Source organism: Phodopus roborovskii, unplaced genomic scaffold (genome assembly GCF_943737965.1).
Source record: "Phodopus roborovskii unplaced genomic scaffold, PHOROB, whole genome shotgun sequence".
Classification (NCBI taxonomy): Eukaryota; Metazoa; Chordata; class Mammalia; order Rodentia; family Cricetidae; genus Phodopus; species Phodopus roborovskii.
Genome location: NW_026126433.1, coordinates 42,332,198 through 42,358,018, shown reverse-complemented (window position 1 = coordinate 42,358,018; position 25,821 = coordinate 42,332,198). Strand labels below are relative to the sequence as shown.

General features: G+C 40.6%; 2 pseudogenes; both read right to left on the bottom strand.

Annotated features, from left to right (window-relative positions):
* Window positions 1-3,017: 3,017 nt before the first annotated feature.
* Window positions 3,018-3,720, bottom strand: LOC127223593 (ras-related protein Rab-2A-like; annotated as a pseudogene).
* Window positions 3,721-8,915: 5,195 nt separating this feature from the next.
* Window positions 8,916-10,426, bottom strand: LOC127223284 (tubulin alpha-1B chain-like; annotated as a pseudogene).
* Window positions 10,427-25,821: the final 15,395 nt, after the last annotated feature.

Sequence of the window (25,821 nt, the reverse complement as noted above, 5' to 3'; positions counted from 1 at the left end):
ATAAAAAAATCTTGTTTGTGTAGCCATTTCTAGGAAAGGCTGTTGTCTCTGGGTCTTACAACATTTCCAGCCCTTTGTTCTGGGTTGTTCCCTAAGCTGTAAATGCAAGAGCTGTGGTGTGGATACATCTACTAGGTGTCTACTGGTGTTTTTCTGTGGTGGTCTCTATTTGCTGTAAAGGGAAGCTCCTTTGATGAGGTATGTCAGCTACACTTACCTGTAGGTGTAAGGAAAGTATTTAGAATGGAATTAGGAATTATGCTGATCTAGCAAAGTGTTGGTAGTAGATTCTCTCCTAAGGTTTATGACCTTATTAGCACTGGGAAGCTCGGGTTCCAATACCATACATGGTTTCACTCCTATGGTTCAGGTCTGAGAACCGATATAATAAGCTAAGTATGTTCCATGCATATGTCTTTAACCCAACACTGAGGAAGGCAAAGACAGGAGGAGGATCTTTGTAGCTTGGTTTCCAGCCTAGTTTAAAAAAGAAAAACCAAACAAAAATAACAACAACAAAACAAAAAACCCACAAACTCCAGGTTCAGGGAGAGACCTGGCCTCAATAAAGTAAGGCAGAGTCTAATATAGAAGGACATCTGACACCCTCCTCTGACCTGCACACACACACACACACACACACACACACACACACACTAATTAATTAATTAAATGTAGAAAACCTCTAAGGTTCAGCAAAGAGACATTTACACCACTAAATAAGTGTTTGGTATTGATTTAAAGACATAAGAAGACAGGTGCCATAATAGTTGGAGAAGAGCTATGAAGCCCATGATTGATACAACATGGGTGAGAGAAAGCAGACTCACTCCAATAAAATTTCCCCCAAATGATGAAAGCAAATGGAGGAGTAAAGTCTATCTCCCAATAGATAAGGAAAACAAGTTAGTAAGGCTGCAGAAGAAGCTCCTGTCCCCTCTAAGATTCAGACCCCAAGGAATAAGAGTAATAAAGCAGGAGTTGAAGATAGCCAAAAGGAAAAAGCAATATTGCTTTCTGAACTTTTCAAAAGGATTGCTGCACAATGTCTGGTTGAAGTATTACAGGAAACCTGCTGGCCTCTCACTACTTCAGTAGAGGGCAGTATAACACAACATTTTCTGAGGCACATGCATATAGGGCATTCCCACTGAGAGGAAAAGAAAAGAAAAAAATGCAGGGGCCAGAAACAGGGATAAGCTGATCTACGTATCAGAATAGGAAAATGAGAATCAGATAGACATAAAGAATGCTAGAGAAATTCCACATCTCAAAAAAAAAAAAAAAAAAAAAAAAAAAGAAAAACAAAAAACCAAACAAACACAAACAAACAAACAACAACAACAAAAACCCCAGAGATCTCAACACTAACGAGGTAACAACAGAAGTTCAAGGTCATCCTCACCTACATAGAGAGTTCTAGGCCAGCTTGGAACTACCAAATAATCCAATTAAAAATGGGGTACAGATCTAAACAGAGAATTCTCAACAGAATAATCTCAATTGGTAGAAAGACACTTAGGAAATGCTCAACATCCTTAGTCATCAGAGAAATGCAAATCAAAATCACTCTGAGATTTCATCTAACAAGATTAGAATGGCTAAAATCAAAAACACCAATGATAGCTTATGCTGGAGAGAATGTGGAGAAAGGGAAACACTCCTCCATTGCTGGTGGAAGTGCAAACTTGTATACCCACTGTGTAAATCAGTATGGCAATTTCTCAAAAAAATTGTGGTAAGCATTAGCCTAAGATACTTTATGTTGCTTGTGGCTATTGTAAAGGGTGATGTTTCTCTGATTTCTTTCTTTTTTTTTGTTTTGTTTTGTTTTTTGTTTTTATATATATGATTTTATTTTGCACTGCTGTAACAATTTCATTCTAGACCAAGGGAGAAAAAGAAAGGATAAAACCACCACAGTGAGTAAACAACTAAAGCTTTTCTACTTTAACAGGATTTTCCATCTGGTAGATTTATTTTCATCATATCCTCTCAGAACAGACAGTAAGCTTACCATATTTGAAAGATTATAGATAGGTTGCACTGAAAGAAAAATTTTACACAGTCACTGTATATCAAGGCTGACAAACTGTCCTACATGAAAAATATACTTAGAAATCGTGTGAATAGAAGGGAACATTATTGTGTTTAAGGGAAGATTAAAGTGGCATGGCACGCCCTCTCCATGTGGTACTCACTCTTGGAGTTGCTTAGTGTTGGGATTTCTGCTTCAGCCCTTCCCAACCAACAGCACTCATTAAGGCAAACAAATCCTTCTGTGAAGCAGTCTCAAGAAATTGTGGACAAATAGCAAACTTTTGACATTAAAACAGGTTAACACATACACAGCCTTTAGTAACACACAAGCTTATTTTTCTTGGACTAGTGACAAGAAAAGATGAACATCTCATTAATGATGTCAAAAAGTTTAGAAGTCAGTGTCCAAGCAATTCCTAACAATGCTTCTGTAGCTTCAAGCTCCGGACAGTGTAGAATTTATGCAAATGCATTAGACTTCAAGCTTGGCAAATCACACCCAAGCAGGTTAATAAACTATATATACAGAAAGCAAATGATAAATACAGGATTCAAAGAGTCCTTCTGTCTTTCTTTATATCCTTGAAAATTGACAAACTGTTTGAGGACAGTCCTATAATATTAAACATTAGGAACCACAGGTGTTGGGAAACCTTAACTACACAAACTGATTTAAAATACTCACCATGACTTTTTAGTGTTTAATATAATTCAGCTCGTAGTTAAGGGCACAAGACAACATTTAACAAAAATAATCACATCAATTGACCTAGAAATCAAATGCAAATAGATATGAATACAATTTCCAAAATCTGTCTTTTTAAGTGAACATTAACCATTTATTCAAAGGTATACAAGACTCTGAAGGATTAAAGTCTCCTGTGACATAAAGCCACTTCAGATAGTTTCATGTCTCAGCTGAGCACGAGGAAGGAGGGGGACAGAGTGCATGCTCCACTGGGCAGCTAGCCGCTAACAAGGGACTCAACGGCAGCTAGCCGCTAACAAGGGACTCAACAGCAGCCTCCCCCTGCCTGCTGTCCGCCTTGGTTGCCTGCGTGCGTTGCATTGGTAGCAGCATGCTAAGGGCCAATTTTAATGCCATTTGCCTCATTAGTAATGTCAAAGACCCCTTCTTGGATTTTTTCATAAATTTCTTTTTCTGTGTTAATAAATGCCTCCTCCACATTGGACGCAGTCTTGGCAGAAGTTTCCATGAAGATAAGTCCATGCTCTCGTGCAAAAGCTTCACCTTCTTCCTTTTTCACCTCTCTCCTAGATTCTAAGTCACTTTTATTTTCAATAAGCATGATGACCATATTGGAATTGGAATGCTAACGGGCATCTTCTAACCAGGTTGTCAAATGGTTGAACGTGTCTCTCCTTGTAATATCATACACTAGTAAAGCCCCTGCTACACCTCTGTAATATGACCTTGTGATAGAACGAAAGGACTCCTGCTCTGCTGTATCCCAGATCTGGAGTTTTATCTGTTTCCATCAATCGTTATCATTCGAGCACCAAACTCTATACCAATTGTGAGGTCATGCACCGGCTGAAACCTCTCGTCTGTAAACTGTAGCAATAAGCATAATTTACCAACACCTGTGTCGCCCATGATGATGTACTTGAAGAGATAGGCGTACGCCATGGCCACGGACACTCCGTGCCTGGCTCACGGCTCCTTCTCTCGCTGTGCGTTTGACCGGCCTCGAACCCGGGCCCCACCCGCCATCATCCGCCCTCAGAGCCAGAAGAAAGGGCTAAGGGGCAGCAGCTGCAGGAACTGATCTTTTCTCTGATTTCTTTCTCTGCCTTTTTGTCGTCTGAAAAAAGTAAGGCTACTGATTTTTTTGAGTTTATCTTGTATTCTGCTAGTTTCCTGAAGGTGTTTATCAGCTGTAGGAGTTCCCTGGTAGAGTTTATTGGGTCACTTATGTAAACAATCATATCATCTGCAAATAGAGACAGTTTGACTTCTTCATTTCCAATTTGGATCCCCTTGATCTCCTTTTGTTGTCTTATAGCTTTAGTTAGAACTTCAAGTACAATATTGAAGAGATATGGAGAGAGAGGGCAGCCTTGTCTTGTTCCTGGTTTTAGAGGAATCGCCTTAAGTTTCTCTCCATTCAGTTTGATGTTGGCAGTTGGTTTGCTGTATATTGCTCTTATTATGTTTAGGCATGTTCCTGTTATCCCTGATCTCTCCAAGACCTTTATCATGAAAGGGTGTTGAATTTTGTTGAAGGCTTTTTCCGCATCTAGGGAGATGATCATATGGTTTTATTTTTCTGTTTGTTTATATGGTGGATCACGTTGATAGATTTTCGTATGTTAAACCATCCCTGCAATCCAGGGATGAAGCCTACTTGGTCATGGTGGATGATTTCTCTGATGTATTCTTGGATTCGGTTTGCCAGTATTTTATTGAGTATTTTTGCATCGATTCATCAGGGATATTGGTCTGTAGTTTTCTTTCTTACTTGTGTCTTTGCAAGGCTTGGGTACCAAGGTTATTGTGGCCTCATAGAAAGAGTTTGGCAATGAACCTTCTGTTTCTATTTTGTTGAACAATTTGAGGAGTATTAGTATTAGTTCTTCCTTGAAAGTCTGGTAGAATTCTGCACTGAAGCCATCTGGTCCTGGGCATAAAGTATCTTGGGGCAACGCTTATCAAACAAGTAAAAGACCTATATAATAAGAACTTTGTGGCTTTAAAGAAAGAAATTAAAGAAGATACCAGAAAATGGAAAGATCTTCCATGCTCTTGGATAGGTAGGATAAACATAATAAAAATGGCAATCTTGCCAAAAGCAATTTACAGACTCAATGCAATCCCCATTAAAATCCCACCACAATTCTTCACTGACCTTGAAAGGATAATAATCAACTTTATATGGAAAAACAAAAGACCCAGGATAGCCAAAACAACCCTATACAATAAAAGAACTGCAGGAGGCATCACCATCCCTGACTTTAAGCTCTACTACAGAGCTCTAGTTCTGAAAACAGCCTGGTATTGGCACAAAAATAGACATGTAGACGAATCAAAAACCCTGATATTAACCCACACACCTATGAACACCTGATTTTCGACAAAACAGCTAAAAGAATACAATGGGGTGAGGACAGCATCTTCAACAAATGGTGCTGGCACAATTGGATGATGGTGTGTAGAAGACTGCAGATAGACCCATGTCTGTCGCCATGCACAAAACTCAAGTCCAAATGGATCAAAGACCTCAACATCAATCCAGCCACACTTAACCTCTTAGAAGAGAAAGTAGGAGGTACCCTTGAACAAATTGGTATAGGAGACCTCTTCCTGAACATAACTCCAGGGGCACAGATACTGAGATCAACAATTAATAAATGGGGCCTCCTCAAACTTAGAAGCTTCTGTAAGGCAAAGGACACGGTGGACAAGACCAAATGACAGCCCACAGACTGGGAAAAGATTTTCACCAATCCTATATCTGGCAAAGGGCTGATCTCCAAAATATACAGAGAACTCAAGAAACTAGTCAACAAAACACCAAACAACCCTATTAAAAAATGGGGTACAGAACTGAAGAAAGAATTCTCAATAGAGGAAATCAAAAAGGCTGAAAGACACTTAAGAAAGTGCTCAACATCCTTAGCTATCAGGGAAATACAAATCAAAATAACTTTGAGATACCATCTTATTCCTGCCAGAATGGCTAAAATTAGAAACACCAGTGATGACTTATGTTGGATAGGATGTGGAGAAAGTGGAACACTCCTCCACTGCTGGTGGGAGTGCAAACTCATACAGCCATTTTGGAGGTCAGTATGGCGGTTCCTCAGGAAAATGGGAATCAGTTTACCACAGGATCGGGCAATTCCCCTCTTAGGCATATACCCAAATGATCCATATCCATGCAACAAAGACATGTGCTCAACTATGTTCATAGCAGCATTATTTGTAATAGCAAGAACCTGGAAGCAACCTAGATGCCCCTCAACTGAAGAATGGATAAAGAAGATGTGTCACATCTACACAATGGAATACTATTCTGCAGAAAAAAATAATGGAATCTTGAAATTCGAAGGTAAGTGGATGGCACTTGAAGAAACCATCCTGAATGAGGTAACCCAGTCACAAAAAGAGGAACATGGTATGTACTCACTCATATATGGATTTTAGACCTAGAGCAAAACATCATCAGCCTATAATTCACACCACCAGAGAAACTAGGATACAAGGTGTATTCTAAGAGATTCATATAAAGTCCCTCACAGAAGTGGGTAAGGACAAGTCCCCCCCAGAGCACAGGGGATGTGGGGGGGCAGTGAATGGAGAGAGAAGTAGGAGAAAGAGAGGGGGAGGAGAGGAAAACATGTGCGACTAGGAAGATTGAGTCAGGGTAGGAATAGAAGACAGGAGAGAGAGAGAACATAAAAGAGTTTGAAGAGAAAACTGAACCCAAAGAAAGGTCTAGAGACCTACAAGACTGACTCCAACTAACAATTTGAGCATCTGTGGAAAGCCTACCATAAATGATATCAACAACTAAATTATCCATGAAGCTCTCACCTAATACCTGTTGGAAACAGAAGCAAACACCCATACGTAAACACTGAGTTGAACTAGAACCCAGATGCAGATGGAGAGGACAAGACCAGGTTGCAGAAACACATAGAGACAGATGACTTGAACAAGGAAGAGCTAACTGGCCCCCAGACTGATATCTGGGAATCCAGCATGGGACTGACTCAGGCCCCCCTGTATATGGGTCTCAGCTAGAAGGACTGAGTAATCTAAGGGACCTCAGACAGTGGAACTAGGATGTATTCCTGGTGCACAAATGGACCTTGCGAACACATCCCCCATGGAGGGATACTTCCTTAACCTAGAGACAGGTGAGAAGTCCTAGTCCCTACTTCAAATGACCTGTCAGATCTACATGACCCCACCTGGACAGCATTGTCCTACATGTGGAATTGGGGTGGGGGGATGGGGGGATGGGAGGTGAGGGTGGTCAGGGTACATTTGAGGGGGCAGAGAGTGTAAGAGGTAGGGAGGGAGGAAGGGAGGGAGGAAGCGAGAGGGAACTGGGATCAATATGTAAAATAATAAATAATAAAAAGAAAGAAATGAAGATGAAAATGCCACAAAAAAATATGGATCTACTAAGACCTTGCAATACCACTGTTGGGCATATACCCAAAGGAAGCACATTTCCACCACAAGGAAATTTGCTCAACTATGTTCATAGCAACATTATTTGTAAAAGCCAGATCTTGAAAACAACCTAGATGCCCCTCAACTGATGAATGGATAAAGAAAATGTGGTATATTTACACAACAGAGTTCTTCTCAGGGATAAGAAACAATGACATCCTAAAATTCATAGACAAATGGACAGAACCAGAAAAATCCATCTTGAGTGAGGTAACTAAAAAACTAAAAGACAAGTATAGTATGTATTCACTCATAAGTGGATACTCAGCCTACAATCCCCAACCCCAGAGAAGCTTGAACCTTCTTCAAGAAACAGATGGAAGCAGATGCGGAAATCCACAACCAACCAATGGGCCAAGCTCCTAGAGTGAAATCAAAGTGAGGGAGGAACAAAAATATGAACAAATGAGTCAAGATCATGATGGGAAAACCCACAGAGTCAGTTGCCCTGAGCTAGTGAGAGATCACTGAGTCAGGTCTGATAAATGGGGAACCTGCATAAAAACTGAACTAGACTCCCTTAACATGGATGACAATGGTGTAACTGGGACAATATATGAGGCCACTGGGAGTAGGCCTAAGACCTAACACTAATGCACAAACTGACTTAGTGGAGCCCATTTTAGATGGAGAGACACCTTGCTCAGCCTAGACACAAGGGTATGGGGGCAGAGAGGTGCCTTGGTTCTGTCTCACGAGATGATGGGACAGACTTAGTAGACTTCCTATGGGAGGCCTTAACCTCTCCAAGGTGCAGATGGGAAGAGGGGGAATTAGGGGGAGGGGGGGGGAGAGGAGGGATTAGAATGTAAAAAATAAATTAATTTTTAAAAATGTAAAAAAAGAAAAAAAATAAAAAAGAAGTTCAGTTTCAGGCTTGAATGATCAAATCTGTAGGCAGCATAAGGGATAAATTGGGACCTGAAAAATGATAAATATGGTTCTTGAATATGTTAATATTAAGGAGTCTAACAGATATCTATATATGGAGCTCAAGAGACAGAGAGATCTGAATTACATATCAGGTATGTGAACAAATTATAGTGAAGCCATGTCACATGTATTATTTTAAAGATTTCACTTGGAAAGGATATATGAATCAAGAGTGGTTAAGGAAGAAATCCCCCAGAATTCAAGGATGGCAAAGAAGAAATTTTAAATGAAGTTGATAGAGAGTGATTTACAAAGTAGGAAGAAAGCTAGAACATTTAAAAGGAAATTGGTAGACAATCAGAGGATTTGAAGACTTGAGATGTTCTTCCCGCAGGTGGAAGGGAGGACAACAGTAAAATGTAGACAAAGACCAAGAGAAATTCAAACATAGTAAACTTCAGTTATGAAAGGAACAGCAGGACCTAACATAGAGCACCAGACAAAACAGTGGGGGAGGGAGAGAATCCTTTGAAAAGGGACTACAAGCAGTGCCTTCAGGTGCCACCATGGACATACAATGTGTCACTGTGCAAAAATAAAGCTTAAGGTGGAAGACCTGTGACCCACACAGAAAACAGACACTAAAGAAACCACCCTTCCACTTTCTTTCTTTCTTTTTCTTAAAGCTTTTACCTTGAGACATAATGAAAATACCATACAGGGACACAGACAAGATATGATCACACAATTAGAGGAATCAATCCCTGTCAGCTAGTGTTGAAGCTGAAGTTCTAGGAGTCTGACATGATACAGGGGCTGCAAGAATGGACTAGAATTCCTCTCCTTCCTCCTCACCCTCTCCTTCAACAGAATCCACACCAACCTCCTCATAATCCTTCTCTAGGGCAGCCATGTCATCACGGGTCTCAGAGAACTCACCCTCCTCCATACCCTCACCCACATACCAGTGCACAAAGGCATGCTTGGCATACATCAGATCAAACTTGTGATCTAGGTGAGCCCAGGCCTCAGCGATGACTGTGGTGTTGCTCAGCATGCACACAGCTCTCTGGATCTTGGCCAGATCTCCACCAGGTACCACAGTGGGAGGCCGGTAATTAATGCCAACCTTGAAGCCAGTGGGACACCAGTCTACAAACTGGATGCTGCGCTTGGTCTTGATGGTGGCAATGCCAGCATTGACATCTTGGGGAACCACATCCCCACAGTACAGCAGGCAGAAAGCCATGTATTTACCATGGCGAGGTTCACAGTTCACCAACTGGTTGGCTGGCTCAAAGCAGGCATTGGTGATCTCTGCTACAGAAAGCTGCTCATGGTAAGCTTTCTCAGCAGAGATGACAGGGGCATATGTGGCCAGAGAGAAATGGATGCGACGATAGGGTACCAGGTTGATCTGGAATTCTGTCAGGTCAACATTCAGGACCCCATCAAATCTGAGGGAAGCAGTGATGGAAGACACAATCTGGCTAATAAGGTGTTTAAGGTTAGTGTAGGTGCAGCACTCAATGTCAAGGTTCCTACTGCAGATGTAATAGATGGCCTCGTTGTCTACCATGAATGCACAATCAGAGTGCTCCAGGGTGGTGTGTGTGGTGACCATGGAATTGTATGGCTCAACCACAGCAGTGGAAACCTGGGTGGGCTGGGTAGATGGAGAACTCCAGCTTGGACTTCTTTCCGTAATCAACAGAGAGCTGCTCCATCAGCAGGGAGGTGAACCCAGAGCCAGTTCCCCCACCAAACTGTGGAAAACCAAGAAGCCCTGAAGACCTGTGCACTGGTCAGCCAGTTTGAGAATTCTGTCCAAGACAAGTTCAATGATCTCCTTGCCAATGGTATAGTGGCACAGTTATTGGTAGCATCTTCCTTGCCTGTGATGAGCTGTTCAGGGTGGAAGACCTGGCGGTAGGTACCAGTGCAGACTTCATTGATAACTGTGGGTTCCAGGTCTATGAACACTGTATGGGTCATCTGCTTAGCAGTGCCTGTCTCTCTGAAGAATATGTTGAAGGAGTCATCTCCTCCCACAATGGTCTTGTTACTTGGCACCTGGCCATCAGGCTGGATGCCATGTTCCAGGTAGTACAGCTCCCAGCAGGCATTGCCGATCTGGACACCAGCCTGGCCAACGTGGATGGAGATAGACTCACGCTTAGTAGATATGGGTTAGGAATCGAGGGTGACAAAAGCAGACACCGGGTCATGGTTACCGTTCCCAACAGCTAAGAGTCGAGGTAAGTAGCGCAATCCCCTTCCACTTTCTAACTTGCTAACCGGCACCATGGAGGGACATTCTCAAGGGAAAGGTTTTATAGTTGAACCTTTGTCCAGGGAAAAGAGAAGGACATGCATTTTAAATCTCTGAATACCAAGACTTCCCCTTCTGATTTGACTGAGTGAGTGACTACCTGAGTGATCAATATGGACCTGGGAAACTGGTTGTGATTGGGACTCTGATCCAATGACACCAAGTGTTAGTTGTGCTGAATTGAGGAAACCAAGACTTGATAGGATCTGCAGCCCAAACTCTGGTGAGAAAAGAGAGAGAGCAGGTGAGTGAGCATGGTAGTACATGTCTTTGACCCTACCATTTGGAGGCCAGCCTGGTCTACACAAAAAGTTCCATCCTGTCTACAAGTAGATGAATAGATAAATGAACAGATGATACACAGATAGATAGATAGATAGGTGATAGATAATAGATAGATAGATGATAAATGATAGATAGATAGATAGATAGATAGATAGATAGATAGATAGATAGATAGATGAGACCAATAGTACATGGAGAGCTGAGATGGTGATGTTGCCAAATTCAATACAGATGGATGAGATTAGGGAGCCGTGTGCATTAAACATATTTAAATGGTTGACTTATAGAATAGCATAATGACTCTAGTGCCCTGCATCCAAGCCAGAGTAACTCCACTTTGCAGCAAGCCACCGTTTAGATTCTCTATGGGCCAGACTTCAGCCAATAAGCCATCCTTTCAGAGTTGGATAATGTTTCATGAAACCAGCAAGATCCCTGGCATGGGAAGGATGGAGAACACTCATGTGTACAGCTTTCCCAAAGCCTGGTTTTATCTGTACAATATGTTATCTGAGTTTGGAGTCACCTATGCTGCTTTAAAACTGGGTAGCACTGTAAGCAGAGGTTTGTATCCGTTCTTCCTCAACTTTGTATCACATAAAATGAGATAGAGGGATTGGTAATTTCAGGAAAATGCAGCTGTCCAGTTGTCTGCTGGCCTCTAACTGACCCCTGATAACACCTTCTACTGGTTGATAACTTGTATGAGTCATTCTTTGAGCTACTGGTGCTGTCCCTTTAGAAACAGATGTGAATTTCACATGCCCCAGGGAAATTCCCACAAGTCAGAATAAGAAATTAACCAGGAAACATAGGAAAAGCACCATACTGGAAATTTGAGAGGCAAATTAAATAAAAATATTGTTCACTTCAAATTGGAAAAAATAATTGAATTAATAGATTTCAATGATGGTAAAAGTAGTAGGACACACACACAGACACACACACACACACACACACACACACACACACACACACACACACCCCTGGTAGAATTACAAGTTGATGCTGTCATTTTGGAGGGAAATTTCATGTTATCTAAATTTTCAATTATACATTGCCTTTAATAATGCATTCTACTTGTAATATGCCACAGTAAAAAATATACCTGGAGATATAGTTCAGATGGTAATGTGCCTGCCATGCAAGCACGAAGTTTGGACCCTCAGAGCCCACATAAATGCTGCAGTGGCAATGTAGATATAAAACTCCAGCTTTTGTGAGAGTAGCCAAGACAGGTGGGACCCGGAAGCTCATTGGGATGAGTTAGCCAACTAGCCAACTAACCTGGCTGAATTGCTAAGCTACAGGCTCAGTGGAAGGCCCCAATCTCAAGAACTAAAAGGAGAGTGATAAAAGAAGACACCCAACATCAATATCTAGCCTCCATATGCAAATACACATACATACAACACATATATTGTACATACAACAAACATAGATATACACACATAAAAATATGCACAATTGCACAAGTAATATCTCACATACAACGTGTGTGTGTGTGTGTGTTGAGACATGGTATGTCTATATAGCTCTGACTGTCCAGGAACTCATTATGTAGACTAGGCTAGCCTTGAACTCACAGAGATTCACATGCCTCATTTGGTGTAGCTTATAATGAAGTTGAAAATGACCTATTTATCCAATCAAAAAGAGGTTGGATAAACAAATTCTTGTTTAAACAAGGAATTTTAGAGTCCTTCCAGGGGAATATCAATAATAGCCTATTGGGGGGAAGTTTATAGACAAATCCATGTTACTCTTATTTTTGTTAAAAATCCATGTGTGTAGGGAAGGTTTTGCTTAATATGGTTATATATGCATTGAAACAGCATTAATGGGTTTGCATAAAACTGGGCACTAGTTTTTAGCTCAGTATTGTGCTATAAAGCCTGAATAAAGCTTTGGCCTTTATTGTTACTTGATTTTTTCACAATAAGCATGTTTTATTTTTTAAAACAAAGTATTTGTTTTATGTACATGGGTATTTTCCATGTATGTACAAATGTATACATGTATGTATGTATTCCTACAATGTGCATGTCTGGGGTCAATGTAAATCAGAAGAGGGCACACTACAGAATGATCCTGTGCTATCATATGGATGCTGTGAATTGAACCTTAGCCCTCTGCAAGAACAGCAAATGCCTTAACTACTGAGCAATCTCTCCAGCACCTAAGTATATGCTCTTAATTTCATCTGTAACTACACATTCAAAAAGAGTTAAGTGTCCATTGGATTTGATAAATCATCAATTTTCAAATAAATCATGAGAGAAAACATTATTATGCACTGAGTTAAGGAATAAATAGAGTATAAATCTGAATTTGTGTCTTTTTTTGTTTGTTTGTTTTCTTGCTTGTTTGTTTGCTTTGATAGTCCATGGTATTAAGAAGAAAAAAGAACAACTTCTGGACTTATTCCTTCATCCTGCATTTCTACCTCACCATGCCTTGCCTCCATGCAAGGACTAAGTTTCATGGGCAATCCAAGGGTGTAAAACCAAGATATATCATAGTTTATTTGCTAAAGCTTCCCTCCTACTCTGCCAGAAACCAAGCCTCAAGAGCATCTATGAAGAAAAGAGAGGAAATATTTCCCCAGAAAAAGAGAAGAAAGGGGAAAATGATGAGGAAAAAATATTTTAAAAGAGAAGCTAAACAGAGTGACTAAGAATGGAAGACTGAAGGAGCTAGAGAGTCACATGACATGTGTGCACTTTGGGTTCCTGCCTACTTCTGTAATTGTACTAGATAAAATTTTGACTTTTCACCAACATGTTATTCATCCCTTGCTTCTACTACCTCTTACCACTGATACACCCTGGGCTCCAGTTGTAATAACCCAAACTGTCTCCAGAAATCATCAAATCTCTCTTGTGAGGCAAAATCACTCTCAGTAGAGGACCATGGCATAAACTTCCATGTTTGAACAAAGACGTTGCTGGGATTTCAGATGTGATGGCTGACATCTGTAACCTTAGTGCTGGAAATGGTGATACTGAAGATAAAAGGTTCAAATCCAGTCTGGCCTTGAAACACATGTTTTTTTAGTCATTGGGGGTTTTGGGTTTTTTTTTTTTTTGTTTTTGTTTTTGTGGGCCTTTTTTAAAAGAACTATTTTTTTTTTTTTTGCTGTCCCATAAAGAAAAATGTTCTTCTGTCATTCAGTCTCACTATTAATGATCTGCTCCTTCTTGCCTAAGACACCATGATTGTTTAAACAATGTATACTTAATAAAATTGGATATCTTTTTAAATACTGGTGAAATCTGCTGGTCACAGCAGAGCATAGCACTGAAATAAGGAGAAGAATAGGGATAGTTAGTAGAGCACATTCCTAAACTCAGTCTTCTTACATTCAAGGCTGGCATTCTACCTGCTGAGTCATCTCCTTACCCCTGTTCTGACATTTGGAAGGAAGCAAATAAAAGTCCAAGGTGATCCCTTACTGGTGGTATTCCCCTGGTTCTCTGGGTGAGTCTGGAGGCTATCTTTACACCTCCTTCACTTCACCTCATCTATACTGTTGTGTGTCTAACAAGCTGTGCTGGCTAGATTTACATCAACTTGACAAAGGGTAGAGTCATCTGAAAGGAGGGAAGCTCAATTGAGAAAATGTCTCCATAAGATCTGGCTGTAGGGCATTTCCTAAATTCATGATTGATGGGAAAGGGGCCAGTCCATTGTGTGTGGTACCATCCCAGGGCTAATGGTCCTGGGTTCTATAAGAAAGCAAGTTGAGTAAGGTATGAGCACTCCTCCATAGCCTCTGCATCAGCTCCTGACTCAAGATTACTACCCTGTTTGAGATCCTGTCCTGACTTTTTTTCGATGATAGACAATGATGTAGAAATATAAGGCAAATAACCCCTTTCCTCCCCAGGTTGCTTTGGTCATGGTTTTTCATCATAGCAATAGAAACCCTAACAACTAAAACACAAGGAATGTGGCCCAATAATTGTTTCTTTCAAGGTCACTAGAACATGAGCAAAGTTTTAGCCTTCCTATTTTGTCTCTTCCTTGGCAACAGGGTAAGGAGTGTTAGGAAGAGGATTTACAATACCAGTCAGCCAGTGTTAGACTATCCTCTGCTTGCATTTTAAAGCAAATCTAAAGCATACACTTGATTCTGAATGTTTGCACCCCCTCCGTTCTTCTGAAGATATTCTAATCCCATAGCTGATGGTATCAAGAAGTGAAACCTGTAAGAATGAATTAAATCATGTAAGCATGAAGTCCTCATGAATAAGTTTAATGTCCTTATGAAAGAGGCCTAGAAGATCTCTGACCTTTTCCATCATATTAGACTCAGTGAGAAGGCATTATCTATGAACACAGAGCTTGGCCTAATCAGACATTGAATCTAGCATTATCTTGATTTTGTCTTTCCCATTCTCCCAAACTGTGAGAAATAAATTCCTATTATATATAAACTATTCCATTCACTGCATTTTGTTTTAGAAAGCCAGGTAACTAAGATAACTCTATTTCCGAACTTTTCCTCAACATGCTTAACTTTTAAGGGAAGGATATTTAAACAACATTTTTAAAAGGATCTGTAAAGAATATTATCAGGAATGGAGAGATGGCTCAGTAGTTAAGAGCACTGGCTGCTCTTCCAGAGGACCTGGGTTCAATTCCCAGTACCCACATGGCAGATTGAACACAAACACACATGCAGGTAGAACACCAATGCACATAAAATAAAAATAAATAAATTATTAGGGGATAGAGAGATTGCTCAGTGGTTAAGAGCAATGAATGCTCTTCCAGAGGACCTAGGTTCAAGTCCCAGCACCCAAATGGCAGCTCACAACTATCTGTCATTTCAAAATGACACCGTCACACAGCAATACATGCAGGCAAAACATCAACACACATAAAATAAAAAGAAATACATTATTTTTTAAAAGATTGCTTATTTCTTGGTGCTGGGGATTTAGCCCAATGGTAGAGTCAGGGAGGGGAGGGGAAAGTAGAACAAGGAAGATGAAGAGAAGTAGGAGAAGGAGAAAAAGAAGGAGAGGAGGAGAGAGAAAAGAAAGTAACCCTATAACTTCACCCAAAGAGAGTACTAACATTTGTCTGTGGACTATGAGAAATGATACAAGAGTTCTTGAAATATAATGCCTGAGATGTGTATGTTTGGCAAAGATTTGCACCAGCAAGCAAGCAAAATGATTTGGTGTAAGGACTTGGATCATATACACTATCAGCTCAAACTCCTGAAGAGCTGAAATTTGAGACCAGCCATAAGCATCTAACCATGCCCATAGGACAGTATCCCAACACAAACTCTAGACTTGATGTGTTCCTCAATACACAATGTTTAAAGCATACTGCCACATGTCAATAAGAAAACTCAAATCTCTTGGTGAGTCCATGGGCAGAGGGAAGTTGGAATATATGTCTTTGGAACTATTCTGGACTCAATTCCAGTATTTTTTCCCTTCAGTAGCTTTAGTCTTTAATTTATAACCATTCTATGGTTATAAACCAACCTTATTAACCCTTTTTAACCACAATATCAGTTTTCTGTAACTCATGTGAGTCCTTCTACTGAATTATCCAACTTGACTATGGCCTGGGGAAGTCCATGAACATCTAAGTTAAAGTAAGAAATTAGAGAATTTGGAGGGCTGTCCCACAATTTTGCATTTGGCTAGTTTTCACAAAATTTTGGAAGATGGTAGAGAAGAGAAAGTGATAACCCTTTTCAGATCTTACAGGATGAAAATGAACACACACAGTCATCAGAGGTAGAAATGCATAATGATGAGGCTACAAGTGACTTTCTGTTTTCTGTGTCAGTGGTAATTTATTATTATATATGAGGTAAACCAAATTGCTTTTGAGACGACCAGGGAATCTATCCTTCCCTGGGCAGTTGACAGGTATTAGGCATCAATAAAGTATTATTGAAGTCTGTTAAAATCATTGACACTTTATGATAAATTCTTTGTTTATATTGTAAGCATGCTTTCTATTGTCTGCTTTGCAAATATGTTCAGGATAGGGCAGTTTCACTGTCTAATCAGCAGCTACTTAACTCTCTCTTGATGTCTGAGAGATAACTAAAACAATCCTGAACAATAAAAGAACTGCTGGAGACCTCACAATTCCTGACTTCAAGTTGTACTACAAAGCTACTGTAATAAAAGCAGCATAGTGTTGGTGTAAAAACAGACACATTGACCAATGGAATAAAACTAAAGACCCAGACATCAATCCATATGCCTATGAACATCTGTGTTTTTTTTATTTTGTTTTGTTTTCATTTTATAAAAAAAAAAGCCAGAAATACACACTTTAAAAAAAGACAGCATCTTTAACAAATGGCGCTGGTCAAACTAGATGTCTGCATGTAGAAGAAAGCAAGGAGATCCATATTTATCAACATGCACAAAACTCAAGTCCAAGTAGATCAAAGACCTCAACATAGACCCAGGCACATTAAACTTGATAGAAGAGAAAGGAAGAAATTGAACTTGAACTCATTAGCACAGAAGAGGACTTTTTGGAGAGAACACCAGTAGTGCAGGCACCAAGATCAACAATTAATGAATGGTATCTCATGAAACTGAAAATCTTCTTAAAGGCAAAGAATACCATCATTTGGACAAAGCAGCAGAGTACATAATGGAGAAAGATTTTTTTTTTTACCAACTCATCTGATTTATATATATATATATATATATATATATATATATATATATATATCAGATATATATCAGATACCAAAAACCAAATAATCCAATTTAAAAATGAGATGCAGATCCAAATAGAGAATTCTCCTAGAGGAAACTCAACTGGCTGAGAAACACTTAAAGAAATGTTCAACATCTTTAGTCATTATGGAAATGCAAATCAAATGTAGTCTACTTTGAGATTCTATCTCACATTTGTCAGAATGGCTAAGATCAATAATATAAATGACAGTTCATGCTGGGGAGGATGTGGAATAAGAGGAACACTCATTCATTACTGGTAGGAGTGCAAATTTGTACATAACTATGGAAATCATATGTCAGTCCCTCAGAAAGATGGAAATAAACCTACCTCAAAACCAACTATTCTTCTCTTGGGCACATACCCAAAGGATGTTCCATCCTACCACAAGAATAATTGTTAAGTCATGTTTGTTGTTGCTCTAATCATAAGAGCCAGAAACTAGAAACAACCTAGATTTCCCTCAACAGATGAGTGGATAAAGAAAGTGTGGTAAATTTACACAACGGAGTATTACTTAGTTGTTGGGGGTTATTACTTTAACTATGTAAAGATGTGTTATAGTTGTTTATGTTGTGGGATATTGGTCTAACTAGGCAAAGATGTGTTACATTTGTTTATGCTGTGTTTGTTTAGTGATATAAAGATGTGTTGATTTACTTGCTTAAAGTACCTGATTGGTCCAGTAAAAAACTGAATGTTCAATAGCTAGGCAGTAGAGGGATAGGTGGGGATGGCAATCAGAGAGAATAAATAGGGGGAGGAATCTAGGCACAAGAGAGGGGAGAGAAGAGAAAGAAAACGAGAGAGATGCCTGGGTCCAGTCAGCCAGGCAGCCACCAGTCACCTAGACATGGAATGGGACATACAGAATGAAAAAAAGGTAAAAAGCCACGAGGCAAAATGTACATGAAGAGACACATGTTAAATTATAAGAACTAGCAAGAAACCAGTCTAAACTAAAGCTGAGCATTTATAACCAATAATGAGTATCTATGATTTGGAAGCTGGTGGTTTGAGAAAGCCTCCTACACTCAACTATTTTTTAAGGCAAAAAACCATCTTGAAATCTGGAGGCAAATGGATGTAAATAGGGGAAAAGTCATCCTGAGTGAGGTATACCAGATCCAGAGAGATAAATATGGTTTGTATTTGCTTATATGTGAATATTACTCATTAAATAAATGATAAACAACCTACAGTATGTATACCCAGAGAGGTTAGGAATAGGAAAGGGGACTGGGGGACATATGGATCTCCATGGGAGGGGCAAATAGAATGGGTTTTATGGGTGGACTAGGGGCAGTGGAGACAAGAAAGGGAGGGAGGATCAGATGAGGAGGTGAGGAGAGACAAGGTTGAGGGAGGGAATGCAGGGAAAGACAGCTAGAATTGAGGGGTGGTATAGAAACAGTGGAAACTATCTAAAACATATGAAGACACCCCTAAAGAAGACTCCCACTAATGAGGGAGCCAGAGTTCCAACTGGCCTTCTCTTGTCACCAATTGAAGCTTCCAGTACCAGAACTGGCTTACATCTGATTGAGTTGTCAACCAAAGAGGGTCCCATGGAAATCCCAAACAATACAGGCTATTACAGGGACAATAATAGGCTGCTCTTTGTAAACGGACAGCAGGGCGCCATTGCTGAAGACAACACCCACTGAACATGGAGGGGGTACGCTGGTGCCTACATGGGACTGTCACCAGCAGGTTCTGGTGTCTTTGATATGGGAAGGTACTCTGCGGGCTACTAAAAGAGAAACATATACACCAATGCAGCCACAAAACCTTTGATCTGCAACCTGTCCTGCCTGCAAAATTATGCTAGGGCAATGGTAGCACAAAGCTTGCAGGGGTAGCCAACCAATGTCTAATTCAGTTTAAGAGCCACTGTATGAAATGGAACCCATACCTGACACTGCTTGGGTGACTGACCAAGACCCAGAGACTAGAATGCACAGAGACCTACTGGTGTAAAAAGAAAAAAAAAAAAAAGCAACAATAAAATGACTCCTAATGATATTCTGCTATATTCATACATTGGTGCTTTATCCAGCCATTATCAGGGAGGCTTCCTCCTGCAGCAGATGAGAACAAATAGAGACCCTCAGTCAGATATTATGCAAAGAGAGAGACCTTGGGACACACAGCTCTAATTGGGATGTCTCCATCAAATTCCTCTCCTCGGAGCTCAAAGGATCCACAGAAGAGGAGGCAGGGGCTGGTAGACACCAGGAAAATAAGTCTTTCTAAATCAACTAAGCAAGGCTCATGTGAAGTCACAGAGACTGAAGCAGCAAACATAAGGCCTACACGGGTCTGCACTAGGTCCTCTGTGTGTATATTAGAGCTTTAAGTTTATGACTTTTATTGGGCTCCTGAATATATGAACAAATGGGTCTCTGATTTGTGTGCCTTGTTTTGTGGTTCTTTTCCTTTGTGGTTTGCCTGATGCAATTTTGATATAGTGGGTTTTTTTTGTCTTTTATTTTATGTTTTCTTGTCATATCTTAAAAACTTGTTCTTTTCTAAAGAGAGATAGAAGGGGAGTGAATCTATATGGGAGAGGAGATGGGGAATTGGCAGGAGTAGAGGTAGGTGAAAGTGTAATCAGAATATATTATATGAGAAAAGAATTCATTCATTTATTTATTTTTGGTTTTTCAAGACAGGGTTCCTCTGCATAACAGGCTGTCCTGGAACTCATTTTGTAGACTGTGCTGGCCTTGAACTTACTGAGATCCACCTGCATCTGCCTCCTGAGTGCTGGGGTTAAAGATGTGCACCATCGCTACCTGGAAAGAATTTATTTTTAATATGCATGCAGGGGTGAACAGATGAACACTTCAAAGCTACCAGGGTAGGAGACAAGAAAGAAGTAGAGACACAAAAGGAGAAGGCTGAACACTCATAAAAGGCCGTTAGGTCCTGCAGACCTTCCTTATCAGATGCACAGAGAGCTGTCAGTCTTCAGTGCCAACTGTCCAGATTGAGAACTCTAACACTGGCTACTGTCAAGATTGAGTCAGGGTAGGAATAGAAGACAGGAGAGAGAGAGAGAGAGAGAGAGAGAGAGAGAGAGAGAGAGAGAGAGAGAGAGAGAGAGAGAGAGAGAGAGAGAACATAAAAGAGGGAGCCATTATTGGTTTGAAGAGAAAACTGAACACAAAGAAAGGTCTAGAGACCTACAAGACTGCCGCCAACTAACAATTTGAGCAACCATGGAAAGGCTACCATGAATGCCCTTCCCAGATAGTGAGATCAACAACTAACTTATCCATGGAGCCCTCACCTAATACCTGTTGGAAACAGAAGCAAACACCTATATGTAAACACTGAGTCGAACTAGAACCCAGATTCAGACGAAGAGGACAAGACCAGGTTGCAGAAACACATAAAGACAGCTGACCTGAACAAGGAGGAGCTGACGGGCCCCCAGACTGATAGCATGGGACTGACTCAGGCCCCCCTGAATATGGATCTCAGCCATATTCAGACTGAGCAGTCTAAGAGACCTCGGACAGTGGAACCAAGATATATCCCTGGTGCACAAAAGGACCTTGTGAACACATCCTCCATGGAGGGATACTGCCTTAACCTAGAGACAGGAGAAAAGTCCTAGTCCCTACTTCACATGACCTGACAGATCTACCTGGATGGCATTGCCCTACATGTGGAATTGGGGTGGGAGGATGGGAGGGGAGTGTGGTCAGGGTGCATGTGAGGGGGCAGAGAGGGTAAAATGAAGGGAGGGAGGGATGGAGGGGGGGAGAGGGAACTGGGATCGACATGTAAAATAAAAAATTAAATAAAAAAATTAAATAATAAAAAAAGAGACAAAGATTTGATACCAAAGGGCTGTCCTGAATTGGAACACTAGAGGGCACTGCTTGATGTTGTTTCTGCTGAGACTGGCAGAAACAGGCAGCTGCTGTCAAACTCATCGAAGCAAAAGCTGAAGACCAAGTCTTCACACATCTTATTCCTGTGAATCTATGATACCATTCAGGAAGAGCAAAGGAATTCCAGCTTGCTTATTGCTACACATTCAGTTACTATACTATTCCCTTGGTCATTCTCCACTGCTCCCATTCTTTGAATAGTAGTTTACAAGTTAGAGTGTTCTGTTGTATTCTTAGGAGGTAAACATATATGTATATTGCTAGCCTTAACCTAATGCCTTATGTCTTAGCAGCAACCTCAAGCTACTTTATATGACTTTCTAAACACAAGCTGACATAGTATAGACATTATCATATCAGTTCACAAACAAAATGAAAATGTGTGTATGGAGTTTGATGGCACACCTCAAAGGAGTATATGGCACCCTAGGGACACAGAACACAGACTGAGAACATTTCCTGCATGGGAGGCACAGAGCCCAGGTTGGAGGCACCAGGCCTTCTTCATCTCCAGTCTGCACTGGCAAGTTTGGGGATGTGGGCTGTAGGGCAAACCCAGCACTTTAGAGATGGTTAGAAAGACTGAGATGTTGGGTGAGAGAACATGCTTGGAGAAAGGGGAAATAGGGATTTGCATCTGAAAGATTGAAAAAAAAATTGTCCAAATACATGAGTAGTGGACTTGTCTAAAATCAGGTTAACTGGTACATGTGGTATGTCCTTTCCTACCTGGCAATGTTCAAGCGGCCATACAATCCCCGGATCTGTGGAAGAATCTATGTAGAGCAAAGTGATGCCGTTGATTCGATTTGCATGTGTTGTAGGACAGGATTTGTATGTGTGTTCTATAACCTCTGGTGATACCACACCCTGAGACTTTCCTCTAACTGCAAGTCTGCATATATTTGCCTACATTCACCATAAAGTGGCTTTCTATTGATGTGAGACCAGAGCGCATCATGTCCTATCAGAATTGTGTATGTGTGGAGTGGGGCAGGAGTTTCTAATATGCTTGGCACTCTCAGCATCAATTTGATGTTATCCCCAGCTTAATGTGGTAACATGGCCTTTTGTAGCAAAACCACCCTCAGTTTCCACAGCACAGTGCCCAAAATGCTCTAAAAACATTGAGATTCTAAGCTAAGCTTCACTCTCTGAGCCTCTCAGCCCCTTGGCCTCTCTCAGATAAACTTGTGAGAATGGGAGTAGCTATAACAAAGCTCTCTGCATCTGTTTAGACACATACCTGCAAGTTTGCCACCGACCTTCCTGAACCACCCCATCCTAATCTGGCCTGGGTGTGTACATAGGATACACACAGGAGAGAGAGAGAGAGAAAGAGAGAGAGAGAGAGAGAGAGAGAGAGAGAGAGAGAGAGAGAGAGAGAGAGAGAGAGAGAGAGATACTGAACAAGTTACTGGAGCTGGCCTTAAAGAGGCAGGTGATTTTTTTTCCCTATGGAAAGAAGCTAGAACAGCATTGAGGAGAACAGGGCAAGGGGAGAAATGACTCAGGCATGTGGCTCACAAGCATTCTTTATTGAATGCAATGATTAAGTCTTGCTTGATCCATGTGATATACAGCACCTAAACTGAGATCTGATCAGAGGTTAGCAAAATCTGTTAAAATTAATGAAATAATAGCTAATTGTGTTACTAAACAGTTCAGCTGTTAAGAGAACCTGCTATGTGTGAAGAGGAGCTGAGTTTGATTCCAAGCATCCACATGGTCGCTCACAACCACCCACAATTGCAGTTTCAGGGGTTCTGATGCTTTCTTGAACACTGTGGGTACTGCATGCATGTGGCACACATACATCAATGCAAACAAAACACTCATACACATAAAACAAAATAAATCTAAAACTATTTAAGTAGTAGTTAATGTCACTGAAGCTTTACCAGGAGGCAGTTCATTTTGCTGTTTTTAATATGTATAATTTCATTTATTGTTTCCAACTTTAATGAATAGGATGAGGAAACTGAGGCATGGAATATTAAAGTCAACCTGCCCAATGCCAAATATAAAAGAGACTGTGAAGGTTAATATTTCAACTTGATGTGGGTCTATGACCACTTAGAATACATGCATACTTATAAGGAAATTTCTAGATTACATTAACTGACGTAAAGAAGCCCATCTTACTTGGGGTCAGGACCATTTCCTGGATTGGGATCCTGGACCCTTGTGTACTTTCTAGTCACTACAGTACTGTTTTTCGGAGTTACCCTGTGACCCCCATCCTTCACATTTGATGGAGGCGAGAGGAGGCAGTTGTGTTTAACTCGGCCGATGTAGAAACAAGAAGTCAGAGAAGCATGTGGCAGGCAACCTTATATACTTATATACATTATGTACATCATAATACTTACATAACAATATAACATTTGTATACATTATAATTTTTCTGTGTACAGGATGGGTTTGTTTTTTGCTTTGTAATTATATTAAACATTCATTCTCTCTCTCTCTCCTTCCCTGCTTCCTCCTTTACATTTGCCAACACAGGACAATGCAATAAAGATATTCCCTCCCCCAGATGTGGATACTTCAACTTTGGACTCTCCAGCCTTCAGAACAGTAGTAAATAAGTCTTTATTCTTTATAAAATTCTCCTTCTCTAGTGACTGCTAAAATGCTCTTTTGCAAACTCGGCTACTGCCATGGTTTCCCACAAGCAGCATGGTTCTTTGTTGTGAAGTGTTGTAAGTCCCTCCCACAAATATACAAGCATTCTATCCTTTCTTCAAAACATTTTTCCATAATCCTGAAATTTCTGAATTTCCCTCACATTCTCTCCTTTACCAGTCTCACAAAGGACTAACTCTAGAAGTCCTGGAAAGCCTGCTCTTCCATGCTTCCAACTGTCTTCTACAAGCAGAAGGCAGTGCTGGATGGTTCATGCCTCACAGCTTTCATTGTTCGGGACTCATTCAACCAGCATGTGTCCACTCTGTACCAACAGTTGTGGGAATATGGAAACAGGCAAAGCAAACAATGTCTGTCCTTTGATGCTTTTTATGTTTTAGTATGGTGGATCCTGTGGTGAAAATAATCAGGCAAGTGACAGGGGATGAAGACTTCTTAGAAATTAGGGAATGATGCTGTCTAGAGGAGTAAAAGGAAGCCTTAGCAGGTCTTGAAGAAAAGATAGCCACATGGGTATCTGAGGAGCAGAATGGATGCCTTGCCTGTAATGCAAAAGATGGAGGTGAAGGTGTACTCAAGAACTCGTGAACACTAAGACCAGTGTGAGACAAGTGTCAGGGAGAGGACAGTATAACGGGAGCCAAAACCATCATGTATGGTCTTGGAAACTCTAGAAAGGACCTTCCCATTTTATTCCAAAATGTATGGAGACAAGCAACAAGAAGAGGAATAACATGGGCTAAGATGTTAAATGTACCACTTTAGTAGCCTATTAATGGATTCAGAGGGCCAAGACAGAGAGAGAAACAAAGAGACTAGTTAGGTAGTGTTGAATGAATTGATGGTGATGAGATGTGCTTGTATTCTAGGTATTTTTCTAAGGCAGAATACATACACATATATAATTTTTTGTTATGTTATATATCCAAGTTCCCTCTCCCTCCCTCTCTCTCTCCCATGCCCCCCACCACCACCCTCCCATCCCATCCTCCCCCACTCTACAGGGAGGGTGATGCCTCCCAGGAGGGATCATCAAAGTCTGTCAAGTCATTTGGAGCAGGGACTAGGCTCTTCCTCCTGCTAAGGCAGAATTTGTAAGGCAACTTTGCGTTACTATAATGAAATTACTGAAGCAATTAACAATATGACAAAAGATATATTTAGTTCATGGTTTTGGAGGCTCAAATCCAAGATTAGGTAATTCTATTGTTTTGGCCTCTCAGAAGGTCACCAGATGGCAATGGTAGGAGTGCATGGTGAAGTGAACTACTCACAGTCTTGAGCCATGTGCCCCCATCCTCTTTGAAGTATTTGGATACCCCAAAACTTAAGGACCTCCCTTAAGACCTTACCTAAGCATTCACAGCACTGCCCAATAGTATCACCTTGAAGACAAAACCTTTAACACATAGACCTTTGGGGAACACTACTTGTATTCAAACCAAAGCATAGAGTCCATAGAATTTGCTGACAGTTGAATATGGGACATGACAGAGTGCAGGTAAGGAAAATCACAAGTATGTGTCCTGAAAAGCTGAGTGACTCTGCCAGCAATTTACTAAGATGGAGAAGATACTTTGAGTGAAATAGGAAAATGAGAAAACAAGAGTTGATTTGGTACATAGGAAGGTTCAGATGTAAAATTGAAGTTGTTAGGTCAAAAGACCAAGTAATATGGCCTAAGACATTGAGATAAAGGAATCCTTAAGCTTAAGACTTAACCTAGAAATATTTCACTCTATTGATAAGAGAGATTTGCCACAAAAAAAAAAAAAACCAATGAGAACAAGACAGAT